The following is a 13,464-nucleotide window of genomic DNA, read 5'->3' as shown; positions in this document are numbered from 1 at the left end:
TCTTTGTTCTTTGTCTCTAAACTTTAAACCACTAGATTTTACCTATTAGTTAGCACAATGTTTTCATGCGAAAGTGAAAATCATATAAAAGTGTATTCTTTAATATATTTTAATGATTGAACTTATTTTAGAAGTCAAAATATAAATGCTGACATTTTTATTTGAAACAGTAAATCAGACACTTGCATTTAATATGCATTCTCAGTATATAAAACAGCTATAAACACACATTACGGTTTGTAGTTTGGGGCACATCAACTATAATTACCAAGAAATGTACTACCTGCTTTTTTCTACAAAATTGCACCTTACACACTTATTTAATAACCGTGTATAATATGTGATAAGACCTAAAGAAAGTGACTCCCTCTTTTCAAACCCCAGCACAAATTTAGCTGTCAAATGGTTGGGTGAGAAAGTAAAGAATTTATGGATGATATTCAGAGAATTATTTTACCCCAGCCTTTCCCTGAAACACATTCTATAGAGCACACGCATAACTTCCCCAAATACCTCTAACCAAACTTTATTCCATCAGCGTAAAAACCTCAAAATCTCACCGCTCTAATTAGTTAGTGTGTTCAAATGAGGCTAACAGATAGAGAGAGAACAGATCAGGGCTAGTTTAGACCTAATCAGCGCTAGTTATCAGCAGGTCTGTGCCTTCACTCTCCCTTAGGGGTCTGCAGCTCAGTGGGAATCTCCTCAGTTACATTAAACTCAAACACAAATTATACTGACAGAGGAATCTCTGCCTACCTTTGCCATCCATCAACTTTCATCTAGATGAGGCTAAGAATGAAGGCAAATCTGTCCCATTGAAGACATCTGCAACTTTTCAGTAATGATATTCAGTCTGTCTCGCTGCTGAAGTAACACTTGGTGAAGTTATAAAACAGCTCTTGACATCCTCATTTCCATAAAACCTCTGCAAACTTTACTATAAACCGGTGACAATTATTTGCAACTCACAGAAAGGAAGGTTTCCAATGGAAGCAGGTGAGAGTGAAGGGTTACTGTAGTGCATGGCATTTCTGACATTACTATATTGCAGAAGACGGTGTAATCAAGCGGGGCCGTCGCAACACGCCTACATACTGTTCTAGCTAGGTAAACACACACGCCAGCAGCCTTGGGCACTGAATGCAGACCACACATTGTCACAGCTCACTTTTAGACTAGACTACCATAAAAAAAAGGCCCATTATGCGCGTGTGGGATTTTTCGCCCAGTTAAAAAGCCCTCTGGGCTGTGGCCAATGACAGAGCATCATAATTATGCATTTTATTGGCCATCTCATTCCAGCTATGACTGATTCGGCTCCCAACCCTAAACGTTTCCATTCGCCCCTTTCATGTGGGCGGGCTGACAGCGCCACAGCTTGCCTGTTTCAAAGGTGGGCTGACAAATATTTACGACCTGATGTGAAGTCACATATAATCAGCCCTCGTGAGCTGTTTGTAAGGAATCGGTTATTGGAACGCGCTTATCTTTTACATTATAAATGATTCCTCGTAGAAGCCCCGAGCCCTTGATGTGGCTGGCCAAAAATAATAAGTGACACATTTCTTTAGCATCATACATAATGAGGGGTTATCAGCAAAGGTTGTGCGCTTTAACAAAATGCTGGAAATAAATCAGTGGATCACTCCCTCTACTGGCTCCAGTTAGGACTGCAATCAAGTTCAGTCTGCTACAGGCAGCAAACAAGGTGATTATAAAAACACACCTGTAATGCTTATCAGATAATATGCATGCTACTTAAAATATTTAGGCCATCTATAATAATAAACCCCATTCAATTTATATTTAAAACTGTAAAATATACTTAATTTAATAATATGAAATGGCAATATTTATATAATAATGATTGCTAACCGACAATATTTATTAATACTACAAAAACTAGTACTAAAATAAAAAATAAAAAGATAAATATAGAAATAATTGACAGTTTTAACAACTAAAACAATACTGCCATCATTAACCAGCAATATAAATCCTGGCAAAGAATTAAGCTAAATAACTGACATTTAATATAATAAGAATTAGAATAAGAGTAAGCATATGAATTGCAATTATGTTAACCTCTGCAAATAAATTACCAATCTAAGAAAATCCACAAGGTGACTGTGATAATTTGAGGAGAAAATAACAAACAGAAAATGAGGAAAATCATATGCACGTTATTAAACAAATGTGAGCCATCTGACTTTAAAAATTAAAAATGAAATAAAAATGACAAAACTAATATTAAAAATACAAAATTAAAAGATAAACATAGAAATATTTGTCAGCATTAACTACTAAAAGAATACCTCCATCATTGACCAGCAATAAAAATACTGGCAAAGATCTAGGCCAAATAACTGACATTAAAAGGAAAAAGAAAAAGAAAAAGAAAAAGAAGAAAAAGAAAAAGAAAAAGAAAAAGAAAAAGAAAAAGAAAAAGAAAAAGAAAAAGAAAAAGAAAAAGAATTGCAATTATGTTAACCTCTGCAAATAAATTTCCAATCTAAGAAAACCCACAAGGGGATTGTGATAATCTATGGGGAAAAATAACATAGAAAATGAGGAAAATATTATGCATGTTAGTGAACAAATGTGAGCCATTAGACTCACAAAATTTTTAAAAATAAATTAAAAATGAAAATACAGAATTTGTAAAAGTTGTAAATTATATTACCAAGATAGAAAAATTGAAAAACTCAACACTGAAGGAAAAACACACAGAAAAAAATAACAGATGTTAAAGCAGAAAGCAAGCTAGATGGAACACAAAATAGCGAGAATACGATAATTTCATCAGAACACCATTAATAAAACACTACTTAAATCCTCAGAAATAAAAGTTAGCAGCCTAACATCAATATATGTCAGCTCCATTCCCTCCATTTCATTTGTCTTCTTCCAGTCATTCCTAATTCTAATATCTCCACGTCTTTTCATGCAGCAGGTTAGAGATGTAGATTTATGACAGTAATATGTTCCTTCCCATGCTTTAACTGCCCATGAGGCCTTATAGAAGGGGCTGCATTATCCAAAATACATATTTCCTCCTGTATTAGGAGTTATGGGGATAGCAATCCTCAAAATGAGAGCGATAAATCACTATTACGCCATTAACGCGAGCATGGTTCTGTCATTTAGGTCGCACTAAGAGTCTGAGAATGGTGGAAGTGTTTCGATCACACAAGCAGCTCGTATGTGGTGGTCCTGAGATGCTGTCGGTCCCTTTTTCTCCTGATGCTGTTGGCATCTGTTATGCATTTCTCTCCGATTCTGCCTCTTTGTGGTCATTCATCGAGACCCCGAGACAAACTCGAAACGCATTTTCGCAATCTCTGTGGCAAGGGATGCTTGCATTGAACATATTAAATTTGTTACTAATTTTAAAACTTGGCAGAGAAGGCCACGTTTCTGCCACCCGTTTTCTGTTGACACGTCAGTCCAAGCCCAACGTGACCAAAACCACAATACAAACAGAGCAAGCGGAACAGCAGCTCCCTTTGTGGCCCACACTGTAAATGTTTATAAAAAAGGGCTTTTTAAAACTAACTGGACATAATGACATTACGCTAAACCAGATCTCTGGACGGGTGGAGGTGCATTCACCCTATTCTCATCTTGCACTTCAGCCACAGATTGAAAAAAGTGCTGTTTTAAAGCCAAAGAGAAACAGATGAGGGGACTATGCAGGCCTGCGGTATTAGTGAACAATTGTTTAATTTTCAATCACATTCAGGAGGTGGAAATATCCAGGTGCTACTCTTTGTATTAAAAAAATAAATAGGGGGAAGGGGGGACTAATATTGATAATAATAATCATTATTATTATTAATTTGTAGTAGAAGTGTAGTAGTAAAAAAAAACAAAGTATAAAAAATTAAATAAAACAGTTAAATAATTGTAGCTGTTAGGTTACAAAATTGTTTTATTGTTGTTGCTTTTAGTAGTAGTAGTGCTTATACATTTTATTCAGCAAAAATGCTGTCTTGATATTGTTTTCTATATTGAAAAATAACGATATTTCAAAATCAGTTGTTAATGCATCCAGATTTAAAGCAGTATCCAAACAATGACTGAAGCCACAAAAACAAGAGGGTCCATTAAATAGCATAAACTATTTTCGGTGTCCAATAATTTTGGGTGGCCGAAAAATCTGTGCATCTCTATTATCAACACACTTCTAGATTCTTATTGCTGTACATTCAATATAGAATAAAAAATCCAGAGCTTATCGTTGTTATCAGCATAAATTTTATTGCGATTCGATATCTTATTGTTTATCGACCCAGCCCTAATTTTACTTTAAAAAAATTATATTATTTATATAGATAGATAAATAGTAATAACTGTCTGCATTATTCAGTAATTTTAATAAAAATGGCAAATAATCGAATAGAATAATAATAATAATAATAACAACAATGTTAATAATAATAATAGTAATAATAATAATAATAATAATAGCAATATTAATAATTATAGTAATAGTAGTAGTAGTAATAATAATAATAACAACATTTTATTTAAAAAAAAAATATATATATATATATATATATATATATATATATATATATATATATATATATATATATATATATATACACACATATAACAAAAAATAATGGCAGAGCTCAAATTCAAATAATAACTGCTGTAAAAGTAAATGTAATAAAATAGATAATAATATTACGATAATAAATACTGGTAAAAAAATAATAAAAATCACTAATAAAAAATTGCCATTAAATTAAATTGATTAAAGTACCATATTTGTATTAGTGACAACTATTATTATTATTATTATTTTTTTTATTATTACTACAACATTTTTCTAAATCCCACAGATATTTCACACATACGACTCCATAAACAAGAGAACAATAAAAAAATAATATTTCATACATCAATTATTCAAATACGTAATGTCCACAGACACCGCAGTCTGAGTTTGAATGAGCCACACAGCAGTCCTTCATTTACATTCATTCATGAGCTCCACACCATCACACACAGCAGCGCTTTCAGAGACAAGGTCAGGGACCCTCGAGGGCTGCACTCCACTGTGTGTTTGTGTATATGTCTGTCTCTGTGTGTGTGTGTGTGTGTGAATCTGACTGCTTGTCACCCAAACATATTTGATCCTCGCTTTAATTATTTTGCCCTCCTCCTCCCCATGATCATCTAGTGTCTGGCGGCCATGTTGGCTCTCCAGCAGGTCTGTGAGTGCAGCTGTCACTAGTGGAACTGCACTGACCTCTAGAGACCGAACTCTCCAGGCACAACATGGAGTTTCACTTCCCCTGACAACTCTGGCAGAGGCCCATAAGAGTGACAGAGAGAGGGGAAAACACACTCAGGTAAACTGCAGACCTGCTAGTCTCATTCATTTTCAGCACGCACACACACACACACACACACACACACACACACACACACTTAAATCTCATTGCACTGAAATTCACCCCTAGTCTAATACGTTTAGCATCCTCTAGTCTGTAACTCACACAAATGATTGTTATTCGCAGTTCATATGATATGCGTGTGTTCATGCATATTTATCTTCATAGTTTTATATGACAAAATATTATTTCATTTTCCTTGCAGTTTATAAGAAATAATGTTTCAAAGAGATAATTCACCCACAAAAGTGAAATTAATTAACCATTTTCTCACCCTTGAGTGGCTCCAACCAAACTGATAATTATTTATTTTATTTATTTATTTATTTTTGGGTGAACATTAAAGAAGATATTTCTAAGAATTTCAGAAACCAATTTTATAATATAATCAATAATAAAAGTATACGGAAGTCAATGGCTACCAATTTCCAACAGTCTCCAAAAAAAAAAAAAAAAAAAATCTTCATTTGTGTTCAACAGAAGAAAGAAAAACTCAACCAGGTTTGGAACAAGTTTATTTGTCTAATAGTGTAACCATGTTAGTTTTCCTAAAACACGACAGTTATATAATTCCCATCCAACTTGAAAAAATATACAGTATGAGTCATGGAGAAAAGCTTCCCTCTAAAACAAAATATTTTCATACTAAATATTAATGTCAGCGTGAGCCTGTTAAAATCTAAGAAATCCTGTAGTATTCTAGGAGAGAAGCCAAAACGAGTCAACATGACATATTTGGATTAGCAGGCAAATAGATATATACATGTCCATTTCCAGCCTTTTCCGACATGTAAACTCTTCCACTTGGCCTAGAAATGTTTTGTTTTATTTATTTATTTTTATACATGTTAAAGCATTATTCCACTGTTAATATTAATATTATTTTATATTTAATTATTTTATTTTATATTTATTCTATATTATTTTAGTGTCTGCAAATAATTAAATTTATATGTATTCAAAATTGATTTATAGTGTACTGTATTGTTTCAATGCACTTAATAAAAACATAATGGTGGGTTAGTGGTTATCACTGTCACCTCACAACAAGGTCGCTGGTTCATGTCCCAGCTGGGCCAGGTTCTGTGTGGAGTTTGCATGTTCTCCCCATGTTTGCGAGGGTTTCGTCCGGGTGCTCCAGTTTCCCCCATAGTCCAAAGATATGTTGTATAAGTGAATTGAATGAAAAAAAAAAATCAGGGTATATACAGGAATCAGTGAGTGAAATTCAATACCTTAAGAACTTTTTAAGACTCTTTCCATATATTTTAAGCCCTCAAAACTATTTTAGGTTAAATAGGGTTCACTGTTAATGTAAGAAACTAATCCAAAACTAAGACATTGTTCACATACTGAAAAACTATTAAATCTATTTAATTCAGCAGACTGGCGCCTATAGAACTGCAGAAATTATGGTGTTGCCTTGGTTACTGCAGTAAACAAAGCAGCATGCTGTCAAATCTAGTAGGATTTCATAAACTACACAGCATCCTGATATTGGCAGATTTAATTCAGGCAAACTTTAGCATGCAACCATACACTGCATAATTAAAATGATATCAAATTTAATACCTTGCAAAATAGAATTTAAGACTTTTAAATATTTTTTAAGGGCCTTAGATTTCTCTACACTGATTTATCAACTTTAATACTTTTTAAGACCCCGCAGACACCCTGTAAATTGGCCATAATGTATGAATATGCATGTGTGTGTGTGTGTGTGTGTGTGTGTGTGTGTGTGTGTGCGTGTGTGTGTGTGAGAGAGAGAGAGAGAGTGCATAGTGTTTCCCAATACTGGGTTGCGACTTTAAGGGCATACGCTGCATAAAACATATGACAGAATAGTTGGTGGTTCATTCCGCTGTGGTGACCACTGATAAATAAGGGACTAAGCCGAAGGAAAATGAATGAATGAATGAATGTTCCATTGTCATTCAGTAACAAATGAATATCGAAATAAAACAATAGTTTGAATCTAACCTTATTAAATTGTATAAAATATGTACTAAAATAAATATAATAATAAGTGATCAAACTCAACTGATTCCTATTTTAATGATCTAATGACCTTTGTATAAAACCTAGTGGTGTTTGAAGGATAATGGCAAAGTATAAAAGGTTTAAAATGACAATTATTTATCATTTAACATGTAATCAAATAATAATCATTCTAAAAAGCCTGACAGCATTTCTGGTATATAAATTATTGTTGTTGCACTGGATGATATTTCAGAGGGAGTCTTCTGTGAGTCATCATAAAAAACCTATAACTCTTTTCTTGATATATAATTGATCAACGCATTATCGTCTTCATGGTCAGTTTGTGTATTTGCATACCAGAATATCTTAAAAATCAGCCTTTCAAAAATCCTAGTCAATATAGGAACATGTGGCATCTGATTCAAAACTATACATCACTTAAAGGATTTCATATTTTATAGAGTTTCACACCACTTCTGTTATCATCATCATCAGTCCCTATATGTGATAAAACATGATGGGAAACATAAGTGTCTGGAGCAATAAAAGACAAATTTAGCTGGAGCAGTAAAACCTGACCCCCCCAGTGGAAACATAATAAAATACATTTAAATTAATATACACACTCTGCAAAAGTACTGACTTCTGCCTGTTTAAGCCATATGGAGGACGTAAGGCAATATATTTCCCTATGCTGAACATTTTTTTAGGCTAATATGAGATTTCAAGATAAAGTATATCTATCCATCATGGAAAATTTATGGTGAAGTGTCAGAAAAGCTCATTTTATTTCAATTTTATTTAATAACTTTTTACCATTATTTACAAAAAATAACCCAGTATAACAACAGATTTTCTCAAATAAATTTACTACACTGTAAAAAAAAATACCAGTTACCTTAAATATTTAAGCTGAATCAAATTAACGATGAGTCCACTGCATATGTTAAACTGACTTTAAAAAAGCTTGAGTAGCTTATAAAATTAAGTTAGAACATGATTTACTCAGTTTAATAAGTTACAATGACCTAAAACATTTGCTGTCAGGACTAATTGATCATATAATTTCTTACAGTGTACAAAAAGCATTTGATGATATTTAAATAGACTTTATTTAAGAATCACATTGCTGCCCCAAAAAATTATTAATTTAGATTTTTAGCCTTCAAATAATAAGTTTGTCCAATTTTATAATTATTTTATTAATTTAAAATGTTACAGATTTCACATGCTTACTTATTCTTTCTTTTATTTTAATAATTAATAAGTACGTTTAATTTTTCACATAAATCGATCAGCTGTATTGAGTGACAATGACATTTTTTGACCATCTTTCAATATTTTTTTCACAGAAGTTATTTGAGACATTAAAATAGACACTTGATTTAATAAGCTATATATACAGAAGATTTAAAAACCGCCAACTATTCCAGCATATTTTTTACACAGTGGATGGCCCTTCCAGCTGCAACCCAGTACTGGGAAACATCCATACACACTCACACATCACACACATACACTACAGCCAATTTAGTTAATTTAATTCACCTGTACCGCATGTTTTAGACATTTGGGGAAACTGGAGCACCCGGAGGAAACCCACGCGAACATGGGGAGAACATGCAAACTCCACACAGAAATGCCAACTGACCCAGCCAGGAATCGTTGTTGTGACCTTCTTGTTGTGAAGCGACAGTGCTATTTTATTTTATTTTATTTTATTTTATTTTATTTTATTTTATTTTATTTTATTTTATTTTATTTTATTTTATTTTATTTTATTTTATTTTATTCATAGTAACACCTGGACAGTGTATAAGAGTTATGTAATGATTATATGTCCTCAATTGGAAAAATGCTTAATCTTTATGCATATTAATAATGATAATAATTTTGGGTCAACTTTGATGGTTATAGCTTTAGTCTATAAAAAATCTAAATAAAACCAATAGCACACATTAAAACAAGAAACAAGTCTCTGGTACATCCTCATTTAGATGGCTAAGGAAATGTGTTTGTGTGTGTGAGTGTTAATGTAGAGATGTATGCACAGATGCATGGCACCATAAGGCAGTGCACTGATTAGGGCCGTGTGTAATGCATGAATCAAAGGGCACAGAAAGGAACCAATCAATCTAACTAATGGAAATCCCTGGAGAGGTGTGTGGGCAGAGTTACCCAGCTGTACAATCCCACTGACCTCTCAGCTTAAACACACATGCATGTACAACCATCTCCCAAGCCCTCAGTTAAACGCACCCACTCAGCCTAAATACACAAAAGTTCATTCTTGATGACATAAGAAATGTACAAACACATAATTACAGTAACTTAACCAACAGCAAATCATCCAATGTTTGTGTTCATGACCAAAAAAGACCCCTTCATACCGCTAATTACTAAGCAGCCTACACTCAACACAAATGTGGACAAACTAAAACACTGGGTTAAAGACTGAATACAAAATAGATGTATTTTTAATATAACCCAACGATTAGCTTTGTCCATGTTTAACACATTGCTATCTAGCCCCCCAAAATAAAAAAGCACAAGCAGCAAAAAAACATACAGAACTCTATGTCCCGTGGTAAAACAGGGTCTACAGTAACACATGCGTTGTGTCAGTGTTTGTGTGCATCAGTGTTTCAGCTGAGGTCTCCACATGTGTCTGCCATATTTCTCCACCCCAGAGGACTCTTTCCAAGCGGGGGTCCATCAAACAGACGGATGAAACAGCAGACTGATGTCATTTAGCCACAGAAACCAATGCTCTGTGTTGTCTGAGAGAGTGTGTAGAGGAGTCAGCGTAAAGTGAGTGACAGCAAGTTTAGTCTTCATTTGAAAAGCAGACTGATTATGAGATTACAGTCATCTTAGACTGTATGGTATTCTGTCCATCTATTTAATCAAAGTCAATATTGCGAAAAACTGCAAATGTGCTGCCAAATTTGTAGAGTAAAACTTTTTAAAGTTAGGTAATTCACAGAGATAACTGATCAACTAATATTCTCACATACATACATTTAATAAATATTAAAGGGATAGTTCACCCAAAACTAAACATTCTGTCATCACCACTCACTTGTTCCATCCAAGCCTGTTTGACTTTGTTCTGTTGAACACAAATGAAGATATCCACTTATAGAAAGTAACCACTGACTTCTATAATATTCAATAACTACAGGTTTTCAGCTTTCTTCAAAAGATATTCTTTTGTGCTCCACAGAAAAAAGAAACTTTTAAAAATTTAGAAACCAATTGAATGTGGGTAAATAGTGAGCAGCATATTTTATTTTTGGGGTAAACTATCTTTTTAAGCAGCCCAGACTCACAGAAAGAAAAATGTATGAAAATTTTATGTACATAAAATTGTAGCATTTATAATAAAATAATATTTAAAGAATAGTTCACACAAAAATGAAAATGTCAGTATTTACACAGCATTTCTAAACCAGTTTAATTTTTTTTTTCCTGTTTAACACAAAAGAACCTACACCGGCCATTTTGTTAGGTACACCTTACTAGTACCGGGCTGGACCCCCTTTTGCTTTCAGAACTGCCTTAATCCTTCGTGGCATAGATTCAACAAGATACTGGAAATATTCCTCAGAGACTTTGGTCCCTTTTAACATGACAGCATCACGCAGTTGCTGCATATTTGTCGGCCGCACATCCATGATGCGAAACTCCCGTTCCACCACATCCCAATGGTGCTCTGTTAGATTTAGCTCTGGTGACTGTGGAGGCCATTTGAGTACAGTGAACTCATTGTCATGTTCAAGAAACCAGTCTGAGATGGTTTGTGCTTTATGACATGGTGCGATATCCTGTTAGAAGTAGCCATCAGAAGACGGTTATAAAGGTCATAAAGGGATGGACATAGTCAGTAACAATACTCGGGTAGGCTGTGGCATTGACACAATGCTCAATTGGCACTAATGGGCTCAACGTGTGCTAAGAAAATATCTACCACACCATTACACCACATCCACCAACCTGAACCGTTGATACAAGACGTTGATGGATCCATGCTTTCATGTTGTTGATGCCAAATTCTGACACGACCATCTGAATTTTACAGCAGAAATCTAGAATCGTCAGACCAGGCAACGGTTTTCCCATCTTCTATTGTCCAATTTTGGTGAGCCTGTGTAGCCTTCAATTGAATTGAAGTTTTCTGTTCTTAGCTGACAGGAGTGGCACCCGGTGTGGTCTTCTACTACTGTAGCCCATCTGCCTCAAGGTTTGATGTGTTGTGCGTTCAGAGATGCTCTTCTGCATACCTCAGTTGTAACGAGTGGTTATTTGAGTTACTGTTGCTTTTCTATCTGTTCGAACTCACTGGATATTTCTCTTTTTCTGACCATTCTTTGTTAATCCTTGAGATGGTTGTGCGTGAAAATCCAAGTATATCAGCAGTTTCTGAAATACTCAGACCAGCCCGGTTTGGCACCAACTACCATGCCATGTTCAAAGTCACTTAAATCACCTTTCTTCCCCATTCTGATGCTCGGTTTGAACTGCAGCACATCGCCTTGATCATGACTACATGTCTAAATGCACTGAGTTGCTGCCATGTGATTGGCTGATATTTATCGTGCATTAACGAGCAGTTGTACAGGTAATAAACTGGCCAGTGAGTGCACAGTATACTGAAGAATGTTGGACACCTGTAATCATTGACTTCCATAGTATGCATTTTTCCTGTCGATGTCAATGGTTACAGGTTTCTAACATTCTTCAAAATATCTTTTTGTGTGTGTGTGTGTTTGTGTGTTCAACAGAAGAACTCAAAACAAGTCACAGCTGAGTAAATGACATAATTTTAAAAATTATAAATTTTGGCGTGAACTGTCCCTTTAAATGCAAGAAATCATAAACATTTCACCGGGCATTTCACATTGAATATATTTAATATAACATACCGCCCAACACATTTTTTTGTAATCTCAGGTTTACAATAATATTGCAATAACATATCTATACATATGTATTATATTACATAAATAATGAAATTATTTAAACACACGCACATTAACCATGGCTTGATTTAAACCCAGATGAAACCTTTGACCTCAAGTTGGAGGATAATGTCTAAGCCAAGGGGAATGCATTCATGATACCCAACATGAATCAGAGCCTATGCCATGGCTTTGGACGTTAGTTTAAGATTGCTCGGTTGCATAGAGCTCCCTTTAGTGCTGAGCGGACTTTCATAAAATTGATTTTCTGAGTACACCCTTTTAGCGGCTATAAGCTTGAAATATGAACCCTTCATTGCTGAGAGCATTTCTTCTCAATTCTTCCCCTCTCTCTCTCTCTCTCTTTCTCTCTCCTTTATTTCTTTTTCGCTTTTTATTATTATTTTTTTTTTATTCCCCTCCACCTCACTCTAGAACTAATGATCTGGGGAGGGAGTGTGTTTGAAATTCTCCACAGTAACCATTTTCATAATTAAACATTTCTAATTCTGGAGCTTTGGCTGGCTCTGAGCAAACAGGCAGCGGCAGCGAAGTGGGAGACGTTCGACGCCTTTCATTAGAGCTCTTTTTAAATCAGTGCTCTGGTTAATGCATGCGCTAATGAAGCAAGAGGACATTTAGCATCCCTGCTCATTAGGAGCTAAACTGCGGCCATTTGTTTGTACAGCAGAGGGAGAGGGTTATCAAAGCGTACGGTCAATCACATTTAATAATGGGGAGGTATTACTCTTTAATGAGTTATTTAAAATCATCCGAATCCGAAAACGAGTGTCCTTTGAGAACGCCGCACGATAAAGTAAACAACTGTTAAAAAAACAACAACAGGGGCTTCATGCTTGGCACAAATTACAAAGCCAAAGTCAGGCTGGTGAGAGCAGCAAAAGTGTGTTTGTTCGCACAAGCTTGTGACAAATGCGCTCAAATAATTGACAACTTTCCTTTCAGTCTGAGAAAGTGGATGATATATTAGGACAAGGCTCTTTTAAATCACACAGTTCAGTGACTTGACACTAGATGTCAATTCATCATTACTGACAGCCAGCCTCTATACAGCATTCCAGCTGAAAAATGATACGCGTAAATGATGATAAACA

At 34.7% G+C, this 13,464-nt stretch overlaps 1 long non-coding RNA gene across 1 annotated transcript in view; it reads right to left on the bottom strand.

Annotated features, from left to right (window-relative positions):
- Nucleotides 1-13,464, bottom strand: part of LOC130232091 (uncharacterized) — an 83,625-nt gene that overhangs the window by 8,606 nt on the left and 61,555 nt on the right. The window lies entirely within an intron of this gene.

The sequence above is a fragment of the Danio aesculapii genome, chromosome 7, assembly GCF_903798145.1.
Source record: "Danio aesculapii chromosome 7, fDanAes4.1, whole genome shotgun sequence".
Classification (NCBI taxonomy): Eukaryota; Metazoa; Chordata; class Actinopteri; order Cypriniformes; family Danionidae; genus Danio; species Danio aesculapii.
This window is presented reverse-complemented; position numbering and strand designations above follow the sequence as displayed.